At 39.6% G+C, this 27,847-nt stretch overlaps 1 pseudogene; it reads left to right on the forward strand.

Moving 5' to 3' along the window:
* Positions 1–910: 910 nt before the first annotated feature.
* Positions 911–27,816, forward strand: LOC141437535 (trafficking protein particle complex subunit 8-like; annotated as a pseudogene).
* Positions 27,817–27,847: the final 31 nt, after the last annotated feature.

Raw genomic sequence — 27,847 nt, forward strand, 5'->3', positions numbered from 1 at the left:
TTGTGTGGGTTGCTCAAGAAATGTGTATTTAAACAATAATTCTTTCCGCTACTTAAATAAACTAAGTTAATCAAACATCTATCCTACAGCCAGCGCCATCTAGTGGCAAATAGTGGTACTAATTGCAGCACATAGCCGTTCGGATCGAACTTAAACAACTTCAGTGAATTCGGAAATATTCTATTTTTCATCACACTTGCTCGTAAACAGTCTCGAAACATGCAGGCTACCTTGGTTGCAACAAACCCCAAATAAAACCCTCGACCTTAATGTGCTTGTCATGAAACCTGTGGTCGGTAAACGAGTTTTTGCGCGTGCAAATTTTCTTGTCATGAAGCCAAAGGTCGGTAAATGAGTCCATGCCCGTACTGAATCTGCTACGCCATGTGCGCACTCCTGCTGCAGGACACATGCACACGCACGTTGCGGGCGCATGCTGCGGGAGGGGAGGGGGGGGGGAGAGCGGCGCTACCAAGAGCGCAGCCTAAGGTAACGCCAATATATGGAACAATTATATTTTTTCTTTTAGAAATATAAAATTTTACTCGCAAATGTGATAAAAACATTGTATGTCGCACGGGCGGTACTAGAATTACGAACATCGACTCATTAAAGCCCTCAGTCTTCGATCGAGCTTCTAATAGACTCTCGTTCGTAATTCCTTGTTTACCGCCCTTTAGACACAATGTACTATTTTCTGATTAGGTTATTTTTTGTATCCCAACCTTTCAGACCATCAGTGGCTCTTGTGTCTCTGCCAGATCAGTCCTGATTCCGCTCGCTCTTTTTTTTAGGTTTAGAGTTTTAGCGATTTTCTAGCGACTTGATTTTGAGTTTAGCGGTTTAGTTAGCGACTAGAGTTTCTAGAAGTTTGCAACACTGTTTATCTGTCAATGTCAGTCAGCCCATAATGTACTCTGTGAGCAAAGAGTATAAGTACCTTGTGAGCTAGTGACTTAAAATTGTGGTTGATAAAACATTAAATCATATTAGAATTATTGATTACGTATTAACTTGCTTCATCATGGCTAAATCTGGAAAACAGCTCAGAATTTATACAGAACTCCTTTTCGCCCGTCGTTGCAGTTCTATGCAGTCCGAAAGTAGAAGATATTACAGCGAAAACAATTTATCTTTTACTGAATTACTGCAACCATTCACAAGCCTGGATTTTGAAGGTAGAAATTGTAAAAATGGTGAATGTGGTTGTGATATTCTACATTACAAACTTGTAAATTAATATTACAATAATATATTTATTGTATAGTATATATTTGAGTTCTGAAGTTTCTTTTTATTAACAGGTCAATCCGAGAGCCTAGTGGTGGTGTGTGTTATAAAAATTGGAAATTAATTGTAAGGGATGTTCATTGGAAACCATTACCGCCCACTGAAGCAAGGAAACAATTGAACAATGCTGTTCTATACAACTACAATGATAAAACTGTCTGCTTGAAATAGGTACTTACCTAATCGTAACTATGTTGTTAGGTAATTTCAATTGATTTAAAAGGTAAGTGGACTCAAGTATTTTGTTTGCAGAGGGCATAAATTTGATGTGCCTCAATCAACACCGTGGTTTGATGCTTGGCGAGAGACTTATTTAGAAGTGCAAATCCCATCTGACCATGAATACAAAACATTTTTTATCTTGCATTATTGTTGGCACCACCCTTGATGACAATATTGTTGACACTTTTAATAGTCTAAACAACAATATGCTCAGTTACAAAATGTCACTCCACCAAAATTACCCAAGTGGTTTAACCAAGGGTCTTAAAGTCATATCTTCTTTTGCATGATGTTTCTGCTGTAGCAAGAGACAAGTAAGTAGTCCAAAATTCATTAATTTTTTGTTCAAGAAAGGTTCACTAAAGTCACTGAATCTTATTCTTCTCTCTATTTCAGAGCTGATGCAGCATTTGAAACTTTGAAACAAACTTTTGGCTCCAGTAACTGTTTCATGCTGTCTATAAACTCTAAAAGCACAACTGACCCAAGCTTACCATTAGATTTTTGGGCACAGTATATCAAACGATCAAATGATTCCAATGTATGTACTTTCAAAATTAAATCAGATTAGATTGTTGTTTGATAATTGAACAGAATTGAATAAAAAAAAATTGCCAACAATGATATTGCTTTCAGAGTGAAATGTCTTCTCCTGGAAATCTGCCAACAACTCCTCCAGATCCACAACCATTTCCAACAGTATCTGGATCGCCAGGTATGTTGCATTTTTAGCAGAATAGCACAGATTTTTAAAATATGTGTAAACAGCAGCCCTAATGGCATTCCAAATTCTCTCTCAGTCAACCTGACTTAAAACAGTTAATCAAATGCTATTACTTTGTGAAATGTGCAATATTCTTATAAGTTATTTTCTTTTGACAGAAGATGGTAACACACTTACTGCATCTATTCCACCAGAAGGCATGCATCCTTTGACTACATCTGAAAATGACATTTATGATAATGCTAACAGCTTGCAAGTAAGATTATGAATGTATTCCAAGACAATAAATAAAACCTTGGAAAGAAGTACTAATGTAAATGATTTGATGTTTATTCCAGACTCATTCATTCTCAGGCAGTTCAGAAAGCATGAATGTAAGTGTGAAGCCTTTGGACTATTCTACTGAAGTACATGGCCTTGCTCTGAATGCCCTGGACGTGGAATCAATTAAAAAATTCACACAAGAGTATGCTTTAAAAGCCCTATTACCTTTTGTGGAAAAACAAATATCACAGCTGTCTGAAGTGGTTAGAATTTGTACTATTCAGTTGAGTTTTTTCATTGTTTTGTGACCTTTTATATTTATAATCTGAATGATTGCAGGTAGCTAACAGGAAGGGTGTCAGCAGATCACTGCTCTCAGCCACAAAAAGATGGTTTGGTACTGGAAAGGAGGGAATACTACAGGAAATAACACAGTGATGTGAGTTGAAGAGTAATCAAATCAAAAACAGAAGTTCATACACTATTCTTGCTTTGGTATAATTAAATAATTTGTATTTTTTTGTAGCTACTCCAATGATTGCCCAGAGCTACAGCTGCGTCGTCTAGGCGACCTATGGTTCCTGCTGTGCGGCAGTGGCAGCGAGCCTTTGACACTTACCACACCGCCAAGCGCGAGTTTTACGCTGACAGCGCTTGGCTCTGCTACGCGGGGGCGCTAAAATGGCAGCTGTTAGTGCCTTCATGGCAGGAGATGCTAATAAAAACTCACGGCTACATGAGGAGAGTATTGTAACTTTACTTAAATACATGCAGGTAAATAAATTAAGAAGTGTTTTAATTTTTGAGACAGGTTAAGTTGAGAATAGCATCAAATATTGTAAAATTTATTATAATACTTTTTCAGAATGGTGCAATACTCAGTGAGAGCAACTTTGTTGTCTGTGCTCTGCCTCAGTAGCTCTGGCTGTTTTTATGGCGAAGCTGCCAAACAGCTGATTCGTATGAACGTCAGAAGACAGCGACCTTCGCAGCGCTATGTTGCTGGAACAAGCTTCCCTATGTTTCTTGTCAGGCCCAGGGACAAAGGCGATGTGTAGGAAATATGCTTTCCACATGGTATTGGCGGGCCACAGATTCTCAAAAGCGGGGCAGAAGAAACACGCGTATCGATGCCTATAATCAAGCTTATCAGGTTAGTTGTTAATGCATATGAAGGTCCTCAGCATTCCGTGCTGCATGCTTATGCTTACCTGGGTTCGATTCCCACGCTGGTCTCTTTTTCTGGTTTTTTCTGTGCATCTATGTTTCAGTTTGTATTTTCGATATGGATTTCACGGGATGACCGTAAAAGTAACAAAATTTGGAGTTGAATTAAAAAATATTTTGTACTCCAAAACCAATCTTAATTATCAACATCATCTTATTATATCAGCCGGAAGACGTCCGTTTTTAAACTCCTGCCTTCCCCAAGGTATTTGCTATTACGCGCGAACTTTGCCAAATCGTCGCGTTAGTACGCGGTCGCCACTCGAAACCCTTACACTACAGCCCCAAGGGCCATCACCACTCACTACCACTTACGATGTGTGATTTGCTGAGCTATATCTGTAACTCGAATCTCTTGATTGAATTATAAAATTCGATCTAATTTTCAGTAATGACTGGAGTATCTCTACTCTACACTTTTACCTTTGTCCTTCGAGTAAACTTGAGCATCATTATTATCTTATTTTTGAGAAATATAAGGCTGAACATTGAATTATAAAAGAGTCCATTGTCTGTTTTGAGGTGTATGCGGCGCGGGTGGCGCTGTCGACAGACCCACGCTGGCATGCTTACGCGCGCTGCGCGCTGGCTGGGCGCGCCGCGCGCGGCGCTGCGTGCGCGGGCAGGACGGCGCGACGCTGGCGCCGCTGGCGTGGGGCGCGACCGCGGCGTGCGCGGACTGTGCGCGCGTGGCGCTGGCGCGCGGCGCTGCAGCCGCGCACCAGCAGGACGCCTTCCTGCGCGAGTACATGCTGGCGCACCAGGTACTGTGTGCTGTGTGTGGGGCGGCTGACGCGCGACGCGGTGCGCTGGCTGGCGCGCGCGCTGGCGCCGGCCGCGCGTGCGCTGCAGCCCGCGCACCAGCAGGACGCCTTCCTGCGCGAGTACATGCTGGCGCACCAGGTACTGTGTGCTGTGTGTGGGGCGGCTGACGCGCGACGCGGTGCGCTGGCTGGGCGCGCCGCTGGCGCCGGCCGCGCGTGCGCTGCAGCCCGCGCACCAGCAGGACGCCTTCCTGCGCGAGTACATGCTGGCGCACCAGGTACTGTGTGCTGTGTGTGGGGCGGCTGACGCGCGACGCGGGGCGCTGGCTGGGCGGACTTATCCCGGTTTTAGACTTTCTGTTCAAACTCAAAGTATCTTTATTTAATTTAGTTATGCATTTTTATCTTTCTGCAGTTCATAGCTATCAACTACCGCTTTCATTGCAAAATGTTAGTCTGGCACAAACGAAACAGACAATTTGCTTAAAAGTCAATTTTATACATCGGCAGCAATGGGTGGAGAGCTCCGAGGAGTTCAAAGAGCACCTGCCAGTTCTGCCACTACCTCTCCTGGAGAGTGAAGCTACAGCCGTGCTGTGCGTGGGCCCCGCGCCGCTGTCATCGCCGGGCCGGGAACCCGCCTCTTCACTGTCCTTCGCGGACGCAGCCACTCGCCATGAAGAAAGAGTCTGGCACAAACTGGAAGAGATGCTACTGCAAGTTGCACAAGGAAGCGTGCCCATGATATTCAAGCCGACTGTCGACTTGTACACGTCGAAGACGGATAGAAACCCGGTCGTACCGCAGGGAGGTCAGTTAGGCATTTATTGCACAAATAACGTACTTTATTTTGAGTCTCGTACAATTGTTTTCAAGCTCAAACCTATTTTAACCGACTTCAAAACAGGAGGAGGTTATCAATTCGGTTATATATATTTTTTAATGTTTGTTACCTCAGAACTCCGTCATTAAGGATCCTATTTGAGAATTTTTTTTTGCTTTCGTCTAGGAATGTCTTCAATTAGGTCCCATAAGCACCTAATCAGGATCTGATGATTGTATCTTAAGGAAATCGAGGGAACTCTTTCAAATGTTGTAGGGACACCTATAGTAAATTGGATATATTTAGTAGTAACTCGTGCATTTGCTCTTGAAAATCATCATTTGGTAAAGTGGAACTGATGCTGAAGACCACAGTTAACCATCAGAGTTAGTATTTCACGGGTTGAATTTTAATTACTTTGACACAGTTGCTAAGCAATTTATGCTCATGGTAGCACCAGGACTCCTCAATAATGAACGTTTCTGCATCGGAAAAAGCAATATTTCGTAAAAGGTGACGAGCAGTTGATATTAAACTATTGTATCTGGGATTACGTACACTAAAAAACGTGAAAAAGAAAATTTATAACAAAAAATTGAACCAACTACAAAAATCCATGAAAATAATTTTCTACCAGTCTGAAATCGGTCGGTGCCTCAGCACGTGCCAGCGCCCAGCAGGAGTGATTGAAGCCAAATATAAAGTGCGTAGGCGAGGTGGATGACTATTATAGGTCCACTCCTGCTGGCTCGTGCTGGGGCTCCGACCGACTTCAGACTGGTAGAAAAGTATTTTCATGGTTTTTTTGTAGTTGGTTCATTTGTTTGGTATAAGAAATATGTCACTTCTTTGGTTTTAAACTGTTTAATACCAACCTAATTTCTTTTTAATTATTACAGAGCCGATACAAATTTCAATTACTCTCCGAAACCCACTCAAAATAGTCACGATCTTAAAAGATGTCGAACTTTTGTGGCAATTTGTTGCGAATTCCGATGACTTGGAGAGCACCAAACAAATTTTGAACAATGAGCTTATGGTAGCGTCGGGTAGCTCCTTGGAGAGTAGTGCTATATGCGGACAAAAAATCAAGTCAGTTATTTTGGAAGGCGAAAGCAGCAAATCATTAATATTCAGCATAACTCCCTTACAAATTGGTCAATTGTGCGTGCAGGGCGTGGCATACAAGTGAGTACCTTACTTATTAACTTGTGATTTTGTGGCATTGATTGACAGTGACTGACATAAAAAATACTGCTTATTTTCAGATTAATTAACGGCGGGGAAGGAGGTAATGAAAATACAAATGGTTCTATGATACTAGGAAAATTGGATTTACTTTCTGAAATGAACGCGTCTGACAAACTCTTGCAAATCACTGTCATTCCGCAGGCTCCATGTTTACAGGTATGCAGTTCTATGTTCTGTTTCAAATGACTAAAAAGAACACCAAAAGAAGCAGGGGTTAATATTTTTTTCTCATCACACTTGCTCGTCTATGATGTTATTCGATGCCTGTATACTAGAGGACAATGGCCTTAATTATTCCTTGGGGGAGTAATGGATTTACGTACAGTTTTGCCTCCCCAGGGAGGTAAATAAGTTTAAAATTTCCAAACAAGTAGTATAGGTACTTTGTTTCAGACTAAAGAGGTTTCAAGTCAACAAACGTTTTATTTGTATCTTTAAACTTAGCTATAACCCAATTTTACACCAGAAAATGGTACAATAAAAAAATGAAAAAAAAATTTTTTTAGGGTACCTCCCATAACGTAAAGTGGGGTTGATTTTTTTTCTCATCCAACCCATAGTGTGGGGTATCGTTAGATAGGCCTTTTAAAACCATTAGGGGTTTGCTGAGACGATTTTTCGATTCAGTGATTTGTTTGCGAAATATTCAACTTAAAGTGCAAATTTTCCTTAAAATCGAGCGTCCCCCTTCCCTCTAAAATCTAAACCGGTGGGTGGAAAAATTTGAAAAAAATTCAGGATGGTAGTAATTATATTAAACTTACAAGGAAAACTATAACGGCTAAGTTTGCTTGAGAATTATTAGTATGGTCTGTTTCTTAATTCGAGATACTAAAATGACGTTTCATGTGTTACCTGTTTTTTGCGTCTCATAAATAGTGATGTGCCGCAACCGATTACTTATCACCGAAAGATTTTGTAGGTACCTATGTACCAATGTATGTATGACGTAAAATATTAAGATATGAACGGATCCGTGATGTACTAACATGTAGGGCACTTAGGACATTCTAGAAAAGGTACAATAGGTCTAATAAAAATGCGACCGTTTTAGAGATATTTCGAATTTTTATAGATGTTCCGCCGGCCGATCGGCCTCTGCGTATACATATTTGTACGTATTTACAACCATACACTTCACGGCTTTTCTAAGAGGTAGGCGAAAGTATTTCTTTGCTAGTCGTCTACGCGACGAAGTACTTGGCTGCTCAGAGTCAGAGTCCATGTTTTATCAAACAAAACTCAACAAAAACACGACCAAACAAAACAAAATTAACAAATAACATATCTAACTCAACAAATTTAACAAAAAACGTCAACAGCAACAACAACACTTAGAAAACGCACTGATCACATCCGATTACAATACGAGTAAAGTAACGAATGTCGGTTGAATACCACTTGAATACGAAAAACATGAACAATGACGTTGTGTGACATCTGAGGGCCTACTCCGAAATTCGAAAATCAAAGTTCGTACCGTAACGTCCCTCTCACTCTCGTATTAAAACAACACATTCCTCGCAACACATCCTCGCACATCTCTGGTGGAAATGCAGCCTTATTATGATGCAATTATACGGTTAATTATTAGGTACAAACAAATATTTCAATTCTCGTCTCATCGCATCCTTTTCGGCACATGCCATTCCATTTCCATACCATTTCCTCCGAAGACGCGTTATAAGCGATTTGAATTTTCCTGCACCCCTACCCTATGGTTAAGATAGGTGAAACAACTAGCGTGCTGAAGAAAATTACTCTTTGCTAAAGTTACGATGAACATTGTGTGATATTGATAAGATAAACGTGCCGAAAGAGCCAGCCTCGCTTCTGCTAGTATAATAGGCATTAACTAAAAGTTATACTTGGTGTATACGACAGATGACGTTTACGGAGAGCAACCGCGCGGCAATTAGCGGTGAACTGCGTGTAGTGGACGTGGAACTTCGTAACGTAGGCCCCGTGGACATGGGCCCGTGTACTTCGCCGCGGAGCACCCCGACTGCGTGCACTTGCTCGCGCCTGACCCCGCCGCGGCCCACGCGGAGCCATTTCGGGAGTTGTACGAGGAGAAGTATAAAGAGCCCACGGTCTACACAGGTGGGTTTTGGGGAAATGATGATATGGAATGCTTATGAAATTGAATAACCCGGGTCATCCATTACTTGATTATTGATTTAGTTTTTTATGAGGACTGAGGACATCTAATTAATTACAAGAGTAATTGCATCGTACCAAGGCAAAATTATCGCCCAACCTAGTGCCGAAGGTTTAATGTAATCGAATTGGCCATCGTTTTGTTGCATAAGTTGCATTTATCATTTGCACTATGAAATTGTAAAATAGCATATCTATAACAAGTCCAGAGTCTGTCGGGGCTCTAAAGATGCGTCCATAGCAGATGTCAAAGCGGCGTGACACCCGAGGCGAGATCTCGACCGGTTGTTGATTTACAGACGAGCGCGCGGCGCGTGCGGGCGCGTGGCGCGCGGCGGCGGCGCGGCGTGTGCGCGTGGTGTGCGGCGGCGTGGCGCGCGGCGCGTGCGCGCGCGTGCGGCTCGTGATGCGCGCGCGCGCCGCCGCGCCCGCCCTGGCGCTGCTGGCGTACTATGAGCCCGCGCGACCCCCGTCCGCGCCCGCGCGCACGCATCGCCTGCTGCGGCACGTCTTCCGCTTCACGCCCACGGTGAGATCTGTTCCACACCGAGAGACACATCATTCCATATACATATTTGAAGTACAGTCACCTGCATTAATAAAACGTGTAAAAATATCTGGCACGTCGTACCGGCCCTAGAAATAGAGTTGTATCAGATATTTATACACGACACGCTTTGTTGTGTCAGATATTGGTGCTGTTGACTGTACCTATTTGTATAACACCTAGCATATTTGTTCGACTCGACTACTCCTGATTATGATACGTGGATACGTGTCACTGCGTCGAAAGGACAAACTCTAGGTATAAAATAATCACAGCCTGCAATGCCCTGACGTGAATCATTAAAATATTTTTCATCACATTTGCTCGTAAACAGTGTCGAAACATGCAGGCTACCTCGGTTGCAACCCCCCAAATAAATAAATAAATCATGAAACCCGTGGTCGGTAAATGAGTCATTGCCCGTACTAATTTTCATGTCATGAAGCCAAAGGTCGGTAAATGAGTTTGTTACTGCATGGCGCGCTGCTGCTCCGTGCGCGCGCTGCACACGCACGCCATGCACATGCTGCGGAGGAGAGGGCGGCGGGGAGCTGGCGCTGCCAAAAGCGCAATCAGCGGTAACGGAAATTTTTGAAAAAATATTAGTTTTTCTTTTACAAATATACAATTTTACTCGCAAATGTGATGAAAAAAATTGTAATATATCGCACGGGCGGTACTAGAATTACGAACATCGACTTCGGGCTTCTAATAGACTCTCGTTCGTAATTCCTTATTTACCGCCCTTAAGACACAATGTGTGTGTGTGTATGTATGTGTATGTGTGTGTGTGTATGTAATGTATGTGTATGTGTGTTATAAAAAATGGGAAAACTTGATCTCTTGACCAGTCGGGTCATTTCTGAGCCCTGTGTATGGGCACTGCTGACACAGCCCTAAATTAGGTACTACTGGGCCTGATGAGCGTCAATTATAACATATATAACAGAAAGTCGATATGTTAGTAACATAAACAGAGTGTTAATTCAATAACAGGCAAACAACCTGCATAACTAATCCTATCCTAGTCCTACTAATATTATAAATGTCAAAGTTTGTGAGTGAGTGAGTGAGTGAGTATGTTTGTTACTTCTTCACGCTGAAACGGCTGGGCAGATTTAGATGAAATTTGGCGAAAAGTTAGGTTATAACCTGGATTAAAACATAGGAAACTTTTTATCCCGGTATTCCCACAGGATAGGGATAAAATCTTGAAATAACAACCGCAGAGCTTAGAGCCATGACATTTAGTATGTAGGTAGCTGGACCTCTGGAATAACACATAGGCTACTTTTTATCCCGATATTCCCCCGGGATAAGAATAAAATCTTGAAATAATAACCGCTGGGCTTAGAGTCATGAAATTTGGTATGTAGGTAACTGGACGTCTGGAATAACACGTAAGGGACTTTTTGACTCGATATTCCCACGGGAGACCTAGGGATAAAATCTCGAAATAACAACCACTGGGTTTAGAGCCATGAATTTTGGTATGTAGGTAGCTGGACCTCTGGAATAACACACAGGCTATTTTTTATCCCGATATTCCCACGGGATAGGGATAAAATCTTGAAATAATAACCGCTTAGAGTCATGAAATTTGGATGTAGGTAGCCGTATGTTGGTATACACATAAGTACTTACGCTACTTTTTATCCCGATATTCCCACGGTATAGTTTTGTAACTAAGGGACCCCTAACATCCCTGTATTATTATTATTATTATTATTTCGTATTTTTTTCTTAAATTGTATACTGTAGTTTTTAAGTATTTTATTTGTAATTATTTTATTTTGAAAAAATGACTGCCAAGTTTCTTGCGGCGCATTCTTCTTGGCAATAATGGTCTTTCCAAAAGCGCTGGTAGTTTAAAAAATGACGTGTAAAAGTGCCCATTGCGGCCTATTTACTGAATAAATGATTTGAATTTGAATTTTGCGTTTGAATTTGGATAGGGAAAATTTTTGAAACTTCAGCACTGGGTTTAGAGTCTTGAATTTTGTACAGTTATTCACAACACAGCCTCAATGAAGACCACGATATAAATATTGGACATTTCCAGGGGAATTTTGTGTAATCCCGAAAATTTCAATTGCAGCTACCACACCGAATAGTTTACGCGTGCGAAGCCGCGGGTAAAAGCTAGTAATATTATAAATGTGAAAGTTTGTGAAGATGTTTGGAGGTATAGATGTTTGTTCCTGAATCACGCAATAACGGCCGAACCGATTTACATGAAACTTGGCGTACAGATAAACAAAGATCTGAATTGAGACATGGGATCCTTGATATCCCCGTAATGCGTTCCCGTAGGATAATATTTTAAGTTTAAACAAGAACATAGGGCGCTGTCCAAGAACGGTGACGTACCGTACGTACCTCGGCTCTCAAGATGACGTGTTAACTTTGTTTCCAATAAATAGAAGACGTTTTGCAAGCGAATGTTGTCCTTTCAAATTTCTCTTTCTTTCTTTTCGGGCCAAACTCTAAACGTTTATTTATTTCGTTGCCATGGTAACAAGAATCGTGTAAGTAATCTGTTGTCGTTGTATATTTCAAACTTGCACGGGCATAGGTAATATAGGTATGGTATACAACAGTTCAGTTAAGACGGCATTAAGCTAATTGTAATGCGGGCGAAGCCGCGGGTTAAGCCTAGTACATAACTATATAATTAATTTGGGTAGTATTCAAATTCAATTGAGTTGGCGACTAATATCTATATTGAAAAAGAATTTGTTTAACAAAAAAGTAAAACCGACTCCAAAAAAAATAAAAAAATAACAAAAAATGGAAGAGACTACTAAAGCCTTGGAAATATTAGCTAGCCTAGCTAGCTAGCCTAGCTCGAAGTCGGTGCCTCAGCACGATCCAGCAGGAATGGAACAATAGTCGTCTACCTAACCTACACTATGGGTTTCAATCCATCCTGCTGGGTCGTGCTCAGTCACCGACTTCGAGCTAGTAGGTACCTATAAAACTATTTTCAAGGGTTTTGGAGTCGGTTTTACTTTTTTGTTAAAAAATTTCTTTATTTCTCACTTTTAAGTGATTCGTAGCCAAAGTACATCTCACAACGATTCCATTAAGCCCAAACACGGCTTAGTTACGTTGTTTTATAACAGAGTTACGTTGCCTTTCCATTTGCTGGCTTCAGCATCAGATCAGTTCGAAAGAATCATTAACTTAAAGCTTCTTCTTAGTCGCTTATCTAGTTATATTAATCATGATCGTTTATAGACGAGCGAGCATTACTTAGCTTTGACGAGTTCCATTGGTCACCCACGGTCTTCTTCATCAGGTTCAGTTTACCAAATGATACTTTCTGGATGTAAATGCTTATCTTAATGCTAAAAATGCCAAAATCGCCATAGGTGTGCCTATAAAATTTGAGGTTTGCCCTCGATTTCCCTACGATCCCATCATCAGATCTTGACTTGGTGACAATGGGACCACCTCAGAAGAATACCCTTTCGATTAAAAAAATAATTTTGAAAATCAGTCCACAATTGACTGAGTAATCGGCGAACATACATAAAAAAAATACAAAAATTGGAACATAGAACCTCCTCCTTTTTTTGAAGTCGGTTAAAAAATGAATGAATGAATGAATGAAATGAATGAATGAATGAGCTTTGCGGTGAAGGAAAACATCGTGAGGAAACCTGCACAAACCTGCGAAGCAATTTAATGGTGCGTGTGAAGTTCCTAATCCGCACTGGGCCCGCGTGGGAACTATGGCCCAAGCCCTCTTGTTCTGAGAGGAGGCCTCTGACCTGCAGTGGAACGTATATAGGCTGGGGTGATGATGATGATGATGAAAAAATGACGAGGTATAATGACGATTTTCCTAACATAAAAATGTCGAGTAATAATAACGACGACATAAAAAATAATGTCGAAAAGGAATTAAGACGAGGAGGCATAATAATGCCGATTTTCAAACATAAGGAAGTCAAAATATAATAATGCATACATACATATATACTTAAATACATACAAACATCCTAGACTCAAGTACCTACTACAAAAATTTGTACTCGTCATCATCATACAAGTATTAGCAAAAAAAATTCGGTTCTGGCACTTCGCCTTCTCGCTTCGCTCGCTCGGCTCGCGCACTCAGGATCGCAGTTTTACCTAACACTCCTCGCTTCGCTCGTCGTCGTACCTAACCTGACATGCCTTAGTAGAATAGGTAGAAGCATCGAATTAAGGAACTGATCTATCTATATACATCGACAAAAATCCGATGGTCATTGTTATATGTCGACATTTTTATATATCGACCAAAATAATTCTAGGCTTTGTTATTTTTCAACATTATATAAGATGTCGTCATTTTTATACCTCGTCATTTTTCAATTTAGTCGCCTAAAGCCAATTACTATAAGCAAATAGAGTACAAATAGTGACAATAACAGGTCAGCTTTCAACAAGACAAAAAAACTAAATATCTAAGCTAAAGCTTAAAACTAAGAGAGTAACTACGAAAGTGGAAGATAACCCCTCAATAAAACCCAACACCGCACAAAAATAGAGCGTAGCTATGTCTAACCTATACATGGCGACTTTAGTTTTGTATCTGTAAAGTGCATTTTTTAAATCTGTTCTGGGAGATAGATAATAGATCCACCCCAGTTGCCTTGTACAGTTTGTTATGCTCGCTACATATTGTACTAATAATACTATGCGATCCAAGGTTAGTCCTGCCGAAAATTAATCAAACATGCGTTCTGTCTTGAAACCGTGATACAAACATACAGAACAATAATAAGAGTAATAAAAATGTTATCGTGATATTTCTATACTTAATGTCTTACCCCCTTATTCATAAAACTTAACAAGCCTATGTTAACTAACAAATGCTTTGTCCCTTTCTAACAAATACAAATGTCGAAGTGACAGATAAGGACAAACGAATTTTAGCGGCATTTTAACTAAAATAGGTTTGATTGTCGTTTATGAATAACGGGGTTAATCTTTGGAGTTCTGAAAACGTCGTGGAAGTTTAAACATTGTTCCATTGATAACAGATATATTTACAATTTAGTGTGTCTCTGACTGATACACCATACCTACTAAAAATATGATGGTTTTATTATGGTACCTATTGTATGGGCCATGTTGCCCGAAATAAACGGTTTTTATTTTTATTTATTAAAAAACAAATTCAATCAATGTGTTATGTTGCAGGAGGCAGTCGAGATATCGGTTACACCGCGGCGGAGCTTGAAGAACACTACCGAAAATATTTCCGAAAATATGAATCTAGTCACTGAAATAAAGAATATCTGTGGAGAAAAAGATAAAGACATAACTGTAGAGGTCGTCGAAGCGTCGCTGTTGAGTCGACAGTGGCGGCTCACCGGCCTGCATGGTGCCGCCAAGCATGAACTACTGCATACTCGCGAAAAACTACACCTCGTCTTACAAGCCAGCAGGATCCTCGAACCTCCCGCAGAGGGTAAAGTGGAGTGGTCCGGCCTGAAAATTGCCACAGGCAAACCGGACAGCGAGGATAATATCAGCACCTCACCGTATTCAAGTTTCGTCACTGACTATGATACTACCATGGACAGCTTGTTGGAGCCCGGTACAAAAAGTGCTGATAAGAAACCGGGATTCATCGACTCGATGTTTGTCGTAAGATGGAAGGCTCACAATAAAGCCAAAGGCACGTCTGCTGTCGGCCAGCACTTCTTATGGTTAGACAACTTCAACCGCGTGCTGTCATCCGAGAGAGAGATATTATCGCCGGACTTGTCCGCGCTACAGCTAGATGAATACGACAGTAAATTAGACTCTCATGAAAATAAAAAGAGAAACAAAGACAATGTTGTCGTTTTTAGGATGGAACACTCTAGTCAGATAAACCATGATTTCCAGAAAAGCAAACTTTGTTTAGTACCTATCACTATCAACATCGTTAACTGCTATGGGGTTCCAGTGAAAGTATTTATTGACATGTCAAAGCAGCCTAACAGGTAACTAGCAAATAATGTACCTACTACAAATTACAGCAAGCTTGTACTTAATCATAATGACTAGCCTTTAATGGATATCACGCATATGCATATGTTTGACTTTTTTTCCGTTATTTAACACTTACTTTTGCCCGTGACTTCGTCTGCTAATAATTCGTTTATCGCTATCTCGCGAGCTATGCAATTTTCTGGAATAAAAATTATCCTTTGTTCTTCCCAGAGCCACAAACTATCTCCATATCAAATTTCATCTAAATCGAAGGGATAACAGACAGTTACTTTAGTTTATAATATTACTAGCTTTTACCCGTGGCTTCGCTCGCATGAACCATAAATATTTCAAAAAAGCAAGCAATTAAGCAAGCATGCAAGAGCATGTAAGCAAGCATGCAAGTAAGTATGCAAGCAACCATGCAAGCAAGTATGCAAGCAACCATGCAAGCAAGCATGCCAGTGAGCATCTAAGCAAGCATCAAGTGGGCATGTAATGTAAGCAAGCATGCAAGCCGGAAGGTAAGCAAGCATGCAAACAACATATCAAGCAAGCATACTCCCAAATATACAAGAAATAGTGCAAGGAAGCATGTATTCAAGGCTGCACCCAAGCATGCAAGCAAGCACGCAAACAACAGATCAGGCAAGCATATGTACTCCCAAACGTGCAAGCTATAATGCAAGCAAGCATGCAAGTTATTTAGTTTAAATATTTATCACTTCGCACGTCTAAATCATTAGATACAGCGGTTGAATTAAGATTCTGGGATTTTACAAAATTCCCGTAGTAATTCCCGAAAATGACATAGTGGTTTTCATTGACGTTCATTAAAAAAATCCATCCCAAATTTCGTTACTCTAAGCTCAGCGGTTGTTATTTCGTGATTTTATCCCTATTCCGTCCGAATATCGGGATAAAAGTAACCTATGTTTTATTCCAGATGTCCAGCTATCTACATACCAAATTTCGTCCAAATCCGTGCAGCCGTGAAGGAATAACAAACCTACTTACTCACTCACTCACAAACTTTTTCATTTATAATATTAGTAGGATTAAAGATTCATGCTTTTGATGCGTATAGCCGTCCATTTATAATCGCGCTATACTAAATCTCCATAAGACTGATAATGATGACGAAGGCGCATAGTTTTTAATATTTTCCGTTTTTAGCGTTCCGTGGTCACCTAGAAACCTTTATAGTTTATTTATTTATTTTAGGAAAACAAACAGCTTGAAATAATACAAAGTATAAAACACATAAAAATATTACAGTAGCTACAACAGTTTCCACTTTTAATAAGAAACATAACATGCTGCTCAGGAAAGACAAAATAAAAATTGGTCTAGTGCGAGTCGGACTCGTACATGAAGGGTTCCGTAAATAGTTCAGTACAAGTTTTTCTTAAAATTCTTCTAATATAAGTTTTTTTTGCTCACTGAACTTTATGCCCCTGGTTACCAAAGTACTCGTCAAGACGACAAACGAGTCCAAACTCGATGCGGTCGTGTCGTTTATCACAGAGTTCATATGGTCACCCGGTAGCTTTATCATCAGATCAACTCCATGTCATAATAATATTGCATTGTCATCGGATTTATAGATGCGTGTAAAATTTCAGCTCAATCGATTGAAGATATCCACTTCAAATTTGAGTTGAAAGATTCCACCCGAGCAAACAATTAGTTACATTAGGTACACTGCAAATAAATAAAATGCTTTTAATAAGTTTTTCTTAAAAAATTCATTTTTAATACAAGCTTTCTTTGCCGAATGTACTTTTTGATGACTGTACTTGCACTGTCGTCTAAACTACATATCTGTACCAAATTTCAAGTCGGTACTATTAACTATTGAGGAGTTCCCTCCTGCAGAGACGATACTGGCAGGACCACCAAGATGTCACTACCAGAATTTCAAGTCGATCGGACCACTGGAAGTGGGTCAAATTTAGCTTCCAAGATTTGAGCAAAACAAACAATAAATAAACAAACAGGGCAAGCTAAAGAAAAGCTTCTAAAAATATCGCCGAAATTGAAGCACTTGTGCAAGTATTTCCAATGAAAAACAATTTGTATTCTCATCCTCTTTGGTTCTGGCTGTTTGCTTCTGAAGCCATTGCCCGCAACTTGCCGCGCGCGGCTAAAAAAATATATCTGTCAACTCTGTTCATTCGCGGGAAATTCGGCGGACTTCGTATGTTGTGTAGTTAAATAATAAGAAGCTCGACTTGTGTGAATAAATTTTAAACCTTGTAAATAGTGTTAAATACTTAGTATGATTTTTTTAGTGTAAAAAAACAATAGGTAAACATAGTGATTAATACGGTGTGGATTTGGCGAGCGCTTTATCACAGTTTGCTTCCTTGAGGTTTGGGTTCATAAATTGCTTTATTAATTTTGCACAAAAACGAATAAACCACACAATCAGACAGTCACTATGCTATACTACATTATCAAAGCTATAAAAGCTCACATCATTAAAATCGCAAACTTAAAGGTAAATATTCAAACGACATAGCTAGCCTAATTTGCTGGGCTAATAACGCCTAAAAACCAAAAAACGCTGAAAAAAACACGTTTCTTGTATGACGATCCCCTTTAATTTGTAACTTCATTTTATTTTTAGTATTTGTTGTTATTGCGGCCACAGTAATGCATAATCTGTGAAAATTTAAAGTGTAACTTTTACGGCTTCAGAGATAGAGTCCTGTGACAGACGGACAGACAGACAGACAGCAATGTCTCAGTAATAGGGTCCCGTTGGCACCCTTTGGGTACGGAACCCTAAAAAAACTTAATTTTCAAGCACAACATCATCTTATTGTATTAAGGCACATGAACAAAGATATTATAGATTAAATACACTTGTACTAATTAAAATCTATATTTAAATAAAAGAAGAAACTGACTGACTGGCTGACTGACTGACTGACTTTTGATCAACGCACAGCCCAAACCGCTGGGCCTAGAAACTTGAAATTTGGTACAGGGGTTCTTTTTATGATGTAAGTGAGCACTAAGAAAGGATTTTTAGAAATTCATCCCCTAAGGGGGGTAAAAGTTTATATGAAAATTTCTCATTTCTGGACTTAGAAGTATGAAAATAGGTATACAAGTTCTCGAATAGAATTAAAAATATCTGTGTAGGTGAAATGGATAGAAGTCCCCTAAAGGGGTAAAATGGGGGATAAAGTTTGTATGAAAATTGGTATACTTAGGGGCTGTTTCACCATCCATTGATTAGCGTTAACCGACGGTTAAATGTGATGCCGTCTCCGTCTATTCGAACAAAACAAATAGAGACGGCATGACACCTAACCACCAGTTAACACTAATCAATGGATGGTGAAACAGCCCCTTACAGGTTACAGGGTCCCGATTAAAAATAAAAATGATCTGCGTAGGCAAAGATAAGAAAGAAGTAGCTTTCGATTTATTAGGGGGGAAGTTTCTATGAGACTTCCTTATTTCTAGATTAAAAATATGGCTGGTCACAATTTAAAATGATCCGTACGGTGTTGGCGACTTCAATATGGGAGGGGGTTTTCATACAAAATGTACAACTAAAATGTGGAAATTAAATTGACATTTAAAATGAATTGTGAAATAAATTTGCAAATAATTATTATGCAGTAGGTACCTAACTTAAAAATTACTCATCGGGTTGTGCATAATAAAATCAATAATATTTAATATAAGAGTAATTTTTGTGTGATTATCCGTTCTTATTTATCATTTACCTAATTTACAAAATATTATGTACAGTGCAATTTCGAATATATACCTACAATACAATACAATACAATAACTCTACCTACCTTCTTACCTACTTCGGGTTCTAGAGTAATATTCGGTTCTCGCCGGAAGCATACGAGATAATTAATTTACTCTTGTGCTTTGCATAAAACTTTTCATAAACTAGCTTCAAAACTGGTAAAAAATGTTGTTTATAGCGAAGTACTTAAGTAAACTGTTACTTATCGTTTACGGCACACAGATACAAATGCCACAATTATAACGGGGGTTAATTAAAACAATGCCCTGATAACTAAAGTACACGCGGACGAAGTCGCGGGCAAAAGCTAGTGAATTAATAAAGAGATTTACCGACAGCGGTTCAATTGCTAACATTGCCCTGCTCCTTCAAAGCAGTAGCATATTGTTGCAAGCTCATATTGATAACATCTATATCGGGAAAATGATTGTTATGATTCTTGCATGCGCGAACGAGGAGTCTGTTTCTAGCATAGGCAGTTCCGCTAAAAGGAATGGCGAATAATTTGGAGGAGCGAGTTCGTCGCTCTGGGCAACGAAGCAAAATCGTAGAAAAAAGGTATGGCGAGTCAATCAATCAATTAACAATTTTATATAAAAACATTTGGTCTTTCATTTCCCGACGCGTTTTGAGTGACATTAGAGAGTTCTTGTTAAAATCTTTGAAAATAAATTTCATGTATTTTATAAATTTGTTTTGAATTTTGTCAGTAGTTTCGTCGTAGTTTCGCCATGCCTGTTCGTCTGTCTGTCCGCGGCTATGCTCAAATACCGTTAGTACTAGAAAGCTGTAATTTGACATGAATATACATACTCGTATAGTCACGCCAACAAAGTGGTCATTTAAAAAAAAAAAATTTTTTTTTGAGGCACTTCCCATAGACGTAAAGTGGGGGTGATATTTGTTTTCTCCTAACCCTATAGTGTGGGGTATCGTTGGATTGGACTTTTAAAATCATAGCGGGGTTTTAGAGACGATTTTTTGATTCAGTAATCTGTTTATGCAATATTCAACTTTTTAAAGGGAACATTTTCAATAAAATCGAGCGTCCTTTATTAAACTTTTTTCCCACCCTCGGGTTGATTTATATAATACCAACTTCAAAGTATACCCTATCCAATAAAATAAGAATTATCAAACTAGGACTACTCTGTAAAAAGTTATGCTTGGTCATACATTGGGTACAATCAGTGGCTGAACAATCAATCATCCCCTGTTTTCCTACCCTTAGGGTTGAATTTTTTTTCCGAATTTATATGAGACCACGCTCGGGGTATACGCTTTCCAATAAAATATACCACGACTTGAGAACCTCCTCCGGTTTTTTTTCGTCAGTTAAAAATATTACTATTTTATCGAAATAGCTAGGAAACCCTATCTTGGGCGTGTCCAACACACTCTTGACCGGTTTTTTTTAATCAAGCGATCGCACGCCTTCTGGTTTACCTTGACTGAATGTTATTCTTTACTAACATCAGAAACTTCACACCATTTCGGCGAGGCGAGGTCATCCAATACATTTTATATCATCGCACGCAGCTCATCAAGGTTTCCAAGTGAGGCCGATCGGTGCTGTGCTAGCCAACATCATTGAATAAAGTTCAGTGTGCTCAAACGTATTTACATTTCTGATCGTGTCTTAGGCTAGGCATATTTTGTACAACTGCAAGTAAAGTACTTAGGGTTCCGTACGTTTCATAAACTAAGTTTTGTATGTTAATAGCTGTTACCCACGACTTAGTCCGCGAGAATTCGTTTATCACGCGCTGTCAGAAACTGTACAATTTTTAATGATGAAAAATATTCTATACCTATCCTTAACAGGGTCACAAAACTATCTCCTAACCAAATTTAATTACGATCAAAGCATAACACACAGACAAACACGCTATTCGCATTTATATTATTAGTTAATATCAAAATCAATTTACCACCTCCACCGGTGTCAATATGCTACAGCAAAATCAATTTTAGACTTGTTTGGCTTATTTCAAGCAATAAATAATTCATTATTAACAATTAGTCATAGAAAACCTACGGCGGTAGTTTAATGTATCTACCAATGTAGCTCCTATTTTTGAGTCTATATGAATGTAACTTTATTTTTAGTTCGGCATAATTCTTTATAAGCCGAATGATTGTTTACCAGAATATGATATTAGCATAATATTAACGTGGCCGAATTTTATCATGCATAATATGGTTTGGCATATATGTAATTTAGCAGAATTTTGATAGCCCGAAATCCTGTCCAAATTTATGTCCGAAAATCAACTAAGTTATATTTCTTGATTAGTGTTAGTAATGGTAAATACAAAAACGGTATATTCTAAAACAATATAATTATGACTAGAAAAATAAGTTAGGTTAGAATTGTATCTAACTAGGTAACTTTTTGCGTAACTCATTTTCTGCCTAAACAATATTCGGAATTCGCAAATTATGCATAAAGCCCATTCGGCTAACATTGGTTATGCTTGTGGTTATGCGTCAAAGAATTCTGCGTAATATAATTATGCGAAAACAGTTTCGGCACAAATACTATTATGCGTAAACAAGGGGAACCATCGATATAACAGAAAATTTTAAACAAATTCGGAATTATTTTATTGACTATGTAGACCCAAGGCCCCACAATTCACGGTTCGGGCTGGACTGCAAATACACAGAGCCTACTCCTCCACGGATCCCATCAAACAAAACAACTATAATAAGTATTAATCTTGTATATACAGGATGTTTGGTAGCTACGTTCAAAGCTTTAAGGGGGTGATAGCCGAGGTATTTTTGATCATTTTTAGCCATATATGTCTTAGCCGAAATTTGATATATTTTTTTTAAATTGAAAATTTAGAAATTTTAGGAAAATACCCAGAATTTGATAGTCACGAGTAGGGATTGCAGTACCGGTACTGAAACCGAATTTGTATTTCCCGGTACTGGATCTACTCCAGTACCTACCGGGAAATACCGGGAAATTCGATACTTTCGGTACTTGAGGAAAAATGTGTTAAATGCTTGTTATGCGTTAAATGAAACGTTAAAAATAGTTTTATAGAAGTTTAATAAATAAAATATGAATCACTGAATTTACCCTCCCTCTGTAACTCAATTATTGAGCATCTTCAACCCTTGCTTGACTCAAAGCGCGAAGCTGCCCTTAGACACGGTACTTATGCAGCCCAATCCCGATACCGGAATCGGAATAGCGCTTCGCAATAGCAAAGCAGTCCTCCAGCGAAGTGTGCGGTACTTTGCCAATACGTACTGGTCTAATCTCGGTCGCACCATTCAAATTTGTGCAGATAATTAGCGGTGTTTATGAAGGTATCAAGCAGGCCCTTGGTCCCGTCATTAAAAAGACAGCCCCTCTTAAAGACGCGGATGGCTCTGTTATTACAGACAGTCAAAAGCAATGGGACCGCTGGGTAACTAGTGGGCTAGGTCTCTTCTCTCAGCCTGTGTTCCTGTATCCGGAAGCAGTGCAATGCATGCTCCAAATGGACAGAGTTAGACGACCTGCCGACTATAGAGCTACTGTCAATCAGCTCAAGTGCGGAAAAAGTCCTGGCGGTGACGGCACCCAAGCCGAAGTAATTAAACTCCAGTGCATCAGACCCATCTTGCACAATCTTCTGTATAAATGCTGGGAGGAAGGAAGTAGGTACCTCAGGACATGTGCGACGCTAACATCGTCACCTTATACAAAGGAAAAAGGTGATCGCGGCGACTGCAACTGCTACCGCGGTATTGCCCTTTTAAGCATAGTTGGTAAACTTTTTGGTCGAGTCGTCTTGTGTAAAATCCAAAAACTTGCAGAGCGCATCTATCCTGAGGCGCAGTGGTGTTCGCTCCCAGCGATCCACAGTAGATATGATCTTCATACTTCTTCAGTTACAGGAGAAGTGTAGGGAGCAAAACACCCCTCTCTACGTCGCTTTCGTTGACCTTAACAAAGCGTTCGATACAGTAAGCAGGGAAGGTCTTTATTCTGCGCTCGAGAGTATTGGGTGTCCGCCAAAACTTCTAAGCCTGGTAAAGTCCGTTCACGAAGGCATAAAGGGGGGTTTAGAGTACAACGGCAACACATCGGAGCCGTTTGATGTTCGCAGTGGTGTGCGTCAGGGCTGCGTTCTGGCTCCTACCTTGTTCGGAATATATTTCGCACTAATATTAGGTACGAACAGCTTTCGGTGATAGGATTTACAGCATTTACAGCTTGATAAAGGTTAAAAATATTAAAATTATTATATATTTTTGCAATACCGGAATTCCCGGGAAATGAGTTTCGTTTCCCGGTACTGAGGGCGATGAAATTTCCCGGGAATTCCCAGGAATTTCAGTACCGGGAATTCCCGGGAGTTATCCCTAGTCACGAGTCGATATTGCCCCAATGAGCATTAATTTGTAAACAAAATCTTTGGATGTAGGATGTACAACTAAAATGTGAAAATTAAATTGATATTTTAAATGATGTGCTATTAATGTGATTTGCTAATAAGTATGCAGTAGGTACCTAACTTAAAGAATACTCATCGGGTTGTGCATAATTAAATCAATAATATTAAGGAAGCGTAATTGTTGTGTGATTATTCGTTCATATTTTTATCTTTTACCTAATTTACAAAATATTATGTACAGTGCAATTTCGTACTTCGGGTTCTAGAGTAAGATTCGGTTGTTCATAGCGAATTATATTATTTTAGAAGGCTTATTGACATAGACAGTCAGACATGAAAAATTATGATTTTCAGATTTTTCTTTTTTATTGTGCTATAAGACCTACCTTTATGCAAAATTCCAAGTTTCTAGGACAACGGGAGGTACTTACCCTATAACTTTTTCTGTTAAGGCGATTTGTATGGAATCACCTTTTTAATGACTGTAGCTTTTGATTGCCTTGAGGTTTGGTTTTTTCACAGATTCCAGGACTATTGACCTGAGGGGTTTTAATTTCAATTCGATACCTAGGTATACTCCGCGCGTTTACGAGATAAAGGGTCTTGACAGACAGACGGACGGACGGACAGCAAAGTAATTCTATAAGGGTTCCATTTTTTTTCTTTTGAGGTACGGAACTCTAAAAAACATTTATTCCGGCGCTTTTCAAATTTCCACTTGAAAATTTGGTGATGAAAGTTCTTAAGGAATTCCAAACAAATGACTAAGTATATTTATCGGAAATATGTGTAGTTATGCTTAGTAAAATACCGTCTTAATTATAGTCATACCCTCCTAACTTACAATTAACGACGTAAGGTGTCAAGAGTTCACTATGAAGAATGAGTCCTTTTGTGTTGGCAGGGTAGAATACACGTCGTATTGTTAAAATGTGACTACCCGCAAAATATTTATGTTTTACCAAAGAACATCGGATGGATGGATGGATGGAAGAACAAAAAATATAGTTTATATGAATAGCAATGTATTAAAATACGTTATTTTCGGTAAACCGTAGAAGTTTCTATGTACTAATATTGTCAGAATAGGTATCCTAAATAAATTAAATACTTCCCAAAGTTACTATTCCACGCGGACGAAGTCGCGGGCAAAAGCTAGTAATATTATAAATCCGAAAGTGTGTGTGTTCGTATGTCTGTCCGTCTTTCGCGTCGAAACGGAGCGATGGATCGACGTGATTTTTGGCATAGCGATAGTTTATGGGCCAGAGAGTGACATAGGCTACTTTTTATCCCGTAAAAATGCACAATTCCACGCGAGCGAAGCCGCCGGCAAAATCTAGTAAGAATATAAAAACGTTCGTTAACATACAAATAAAATTTACGGACCAAATGAAGTATACCACCTGTTTGTTGCGGTCAATTACTAATCTTGGAAATTACTTAAAAATTACTTATCTTGGAAGCCGTAAGTTAACATTACGAGAGTTCAATGCGAACGGTGAACCACAGTTGCAGGTTCGAATTCGAAAATGCAAATGTGAAATCCTGTGCGCGTTCCGTATCTACATCTACGTGTTTGCGCGTCACTGATGGAATTAGCTTCTCATCGGTTTTACCACGATACCCTAAACTCTCAGCCGAGGTCACAGTGCCGCGCTTGGAATAATTATAGTGTTATTAAGAACTTTAGTTCCGCAGGTTTCTGTTTTACTTGTATTAACAGGGTTCTGTGATAGTTAGGCTCTGGTGTCAGTTTGTTTGTCATGCCATTTTTTTTTAATCTTCGACTTACAGAGGAGTTTTATTTAAGATTGGTTTTTTGGAATCTTTTTGTATTTTTTATTTCAATTCCAAACTTTTACTTTTACGGTCATCCCGTAAAACCGAAATTGAAAATACAAACTGAAATATGCACAGAAAAAACAGAAAAATAAGACCATCACTGGGAATCGAACCCAGGTCCTCGGTAATCCGTACCGCGTGCTATACCGCTACACCACTGATGGTCAACGGTACCGACACGAATTTCCCTATGCACCCCATATCTCAGCTTGTGTTTCTTACTTAGTCACTTAAGCGACGCTTCTATCATATTTCGTTTTTATTTAATTTGTCATGTTGGCGTTAGGTATGACCATATACTAGCGAACCCGCATCCCGGCTTCGCACGGGTAAAGTTTAAATAAATACTAGCGACGGCTTCGCACGGGTAAAGTAAAAAAAAGACGGCCAAGTGCGAGTCGGGCTCCCGTCCGAAGGGTACCTATACAACATTAGACATTAGCAAAATAACGGCAAAAATACCACGTTTGCTATATGGCAGTCCCCCTTAAATACTTATTTTATTTTAATTGAATTACATATTTTGAAAGTACATTTATACAAATAAAATAAATATTCTGTGAAAATTTCAAGCAACTACCTGTTGCCGTTATTAATATATTTTAAAACGGCAAAAAATAAAACACTTGTTGTATGGGAGCCACCCTTAAATTTTTTTTTATTCTGTTTTTAGTATTTGTTGTTATAGCGGCAATAGAGATAGGTACATCATCTGTGAAAATTTCAACTGTCTAGCTATCAATGTTCATGAGATACAGCCTAGTGGCCTTTGGGCACAGAACTTTAAAAAGGTCTCTAATCTAGTGGACTGCACACATTTTTAGGGTTCCGGAGCCAAAATTGCAAAAACGGAACCCTTATAGTTTCGCCATGTCTGTCTGTCTGTCTGTCTGTCCGTCCGTCCACGGCTTTGCTCAGAGACTATCAATGCTAGAAAGCTGTAATTTTGCACGGATATATAAGTAAACTATGCCGACAAAATAGTACAACTAAAAATTCAAATAAAATTTTTTTTAGGGTACCTCCCATAGACGTAAAGTGGGGGTGGTTTTTTTTTCCCATCCAACCCTATAGTGTGGGGTATCGTTGGATAGGCCTTTTAAAACCATTACAGGGTTGCTAACACGATTTTTCGATTCAGTGATTTGTTTGCGAAATATTCAACTTTAAAAGTGCAAATTTTCATTAAAATCGAGCGTCCCCCCCCCCCCTCTCTAAAATCTAAACCGGTGGGTGGAAAAATTTGAATAAAACCAGGATGGTAGTAAGTATCAAACTTTGAAGGAAAACTATAACGGCTAAGTTTGCTTGAGAATTATCAGTAGTGTATGAGTAAATAGCAGCCTAAGGTATAAATATACCTAAACTTGGAAGATAAAATACAAAATCCTTAGAAAAATAATACTTACTTTTTTCCGTAATGGCTACGGAACCCTATTTTGGGCGTGTCCGACACGCTCTTGGCCGGTTTTTTTTTTCAGCCTTATTTCCCAATTACTACGTACACACGACCCACGCGAAGCCGGGGCACGTCAACGTAGAGTAATTTTTTTTTATTCGACTGGATGGCAAACGAGCAAGCGGGTCTCCTGATGGTGAGAGATCACCACCGCCCATAAACATCTGCAACACCAGAGGTATTGCAGACTCGTTGTCAACCCAGGGGCCTAAGATGGGATACCTCACGTGCCAGTAATTTAACCGGCTGTCTTACTCTCCACGCCGAAACACAAAGTGCAAGCAATGTTGCTTCACGGCAGGATTAGCGTATTCTACAGGTATTAAAACCATCTTGAATATAAAATTATTTATTTGGATAAGGATACAAAGGTATGGATAACATGGTCTGATTTTAGTCGGCATATCTGTCAACTTTTGAAATGTAAAAAAGTAGTTATAGTCACATAACTACAATAGTTGGACATATGGTATCGCGGAGTTTTTTGTAGATTTTGATATATTCTTTAATATTGTAAATCATTTTTTTGTTCTATCATCAATAGTTTCCACAGCGCATTTTTTACACTTTGAGTAAGATTATTCAAGTTTTAGTACGAAACCCTAATTTTTTTGGTAATAAATATGGCCTGTGGCACTTTAATAATTTTGCATTCTAATAGTTTTTAAAATCGGTCCAGTAGTTTTTGAGTTCACACATTAAAAAAGACAAACATTAAAAAAAAACAAATATTTCCTCTTTATAATATTAGTATAGAAGTGGGAAATTGGGAATGTTTCCAATTCCATACAGATTGTTTTGTTTTTCAGGGAGTGCGTGAGCGAGCTGGGCTGGGCAGGCGCGCTGAGCGGCGGGGGCGGCGGCGGGCCGGGGCTGGGGCTGACGGTGCGGCTAGCGCGCTGGGAGGCGCGGCGCGTGCGGCTGCGGGCCGCGTGCGCCGCGCCCGGCGCCTACCTCGTCGGCTCGGCCTTCACCGTGGCCACCACCACCCTTGACGACCGCGCGCTTACCACGACCCACACGCCCAGCGACACTTCCCTCCTCATCGTCCAAAACGCTTAAACGACACCCGTGCTCTATTGTAATGTAACTTATTATTATTAAAGTAAAGTGT

The sequence above is a fragment of the Choristoneura fumiferana genome, chromosome 18 (assembly GCF_025370935.1).
Source record: "Choristoneura fumiferana chromosome 18, NRCan_CFum_1, whole genome shotgun sequence".
NCBI lineage: Eukaryota > Metazoa > Arthropoda > Insecta > Lepidoptera > Tortricidae > Choristoneura > Choristoneura fumiferana.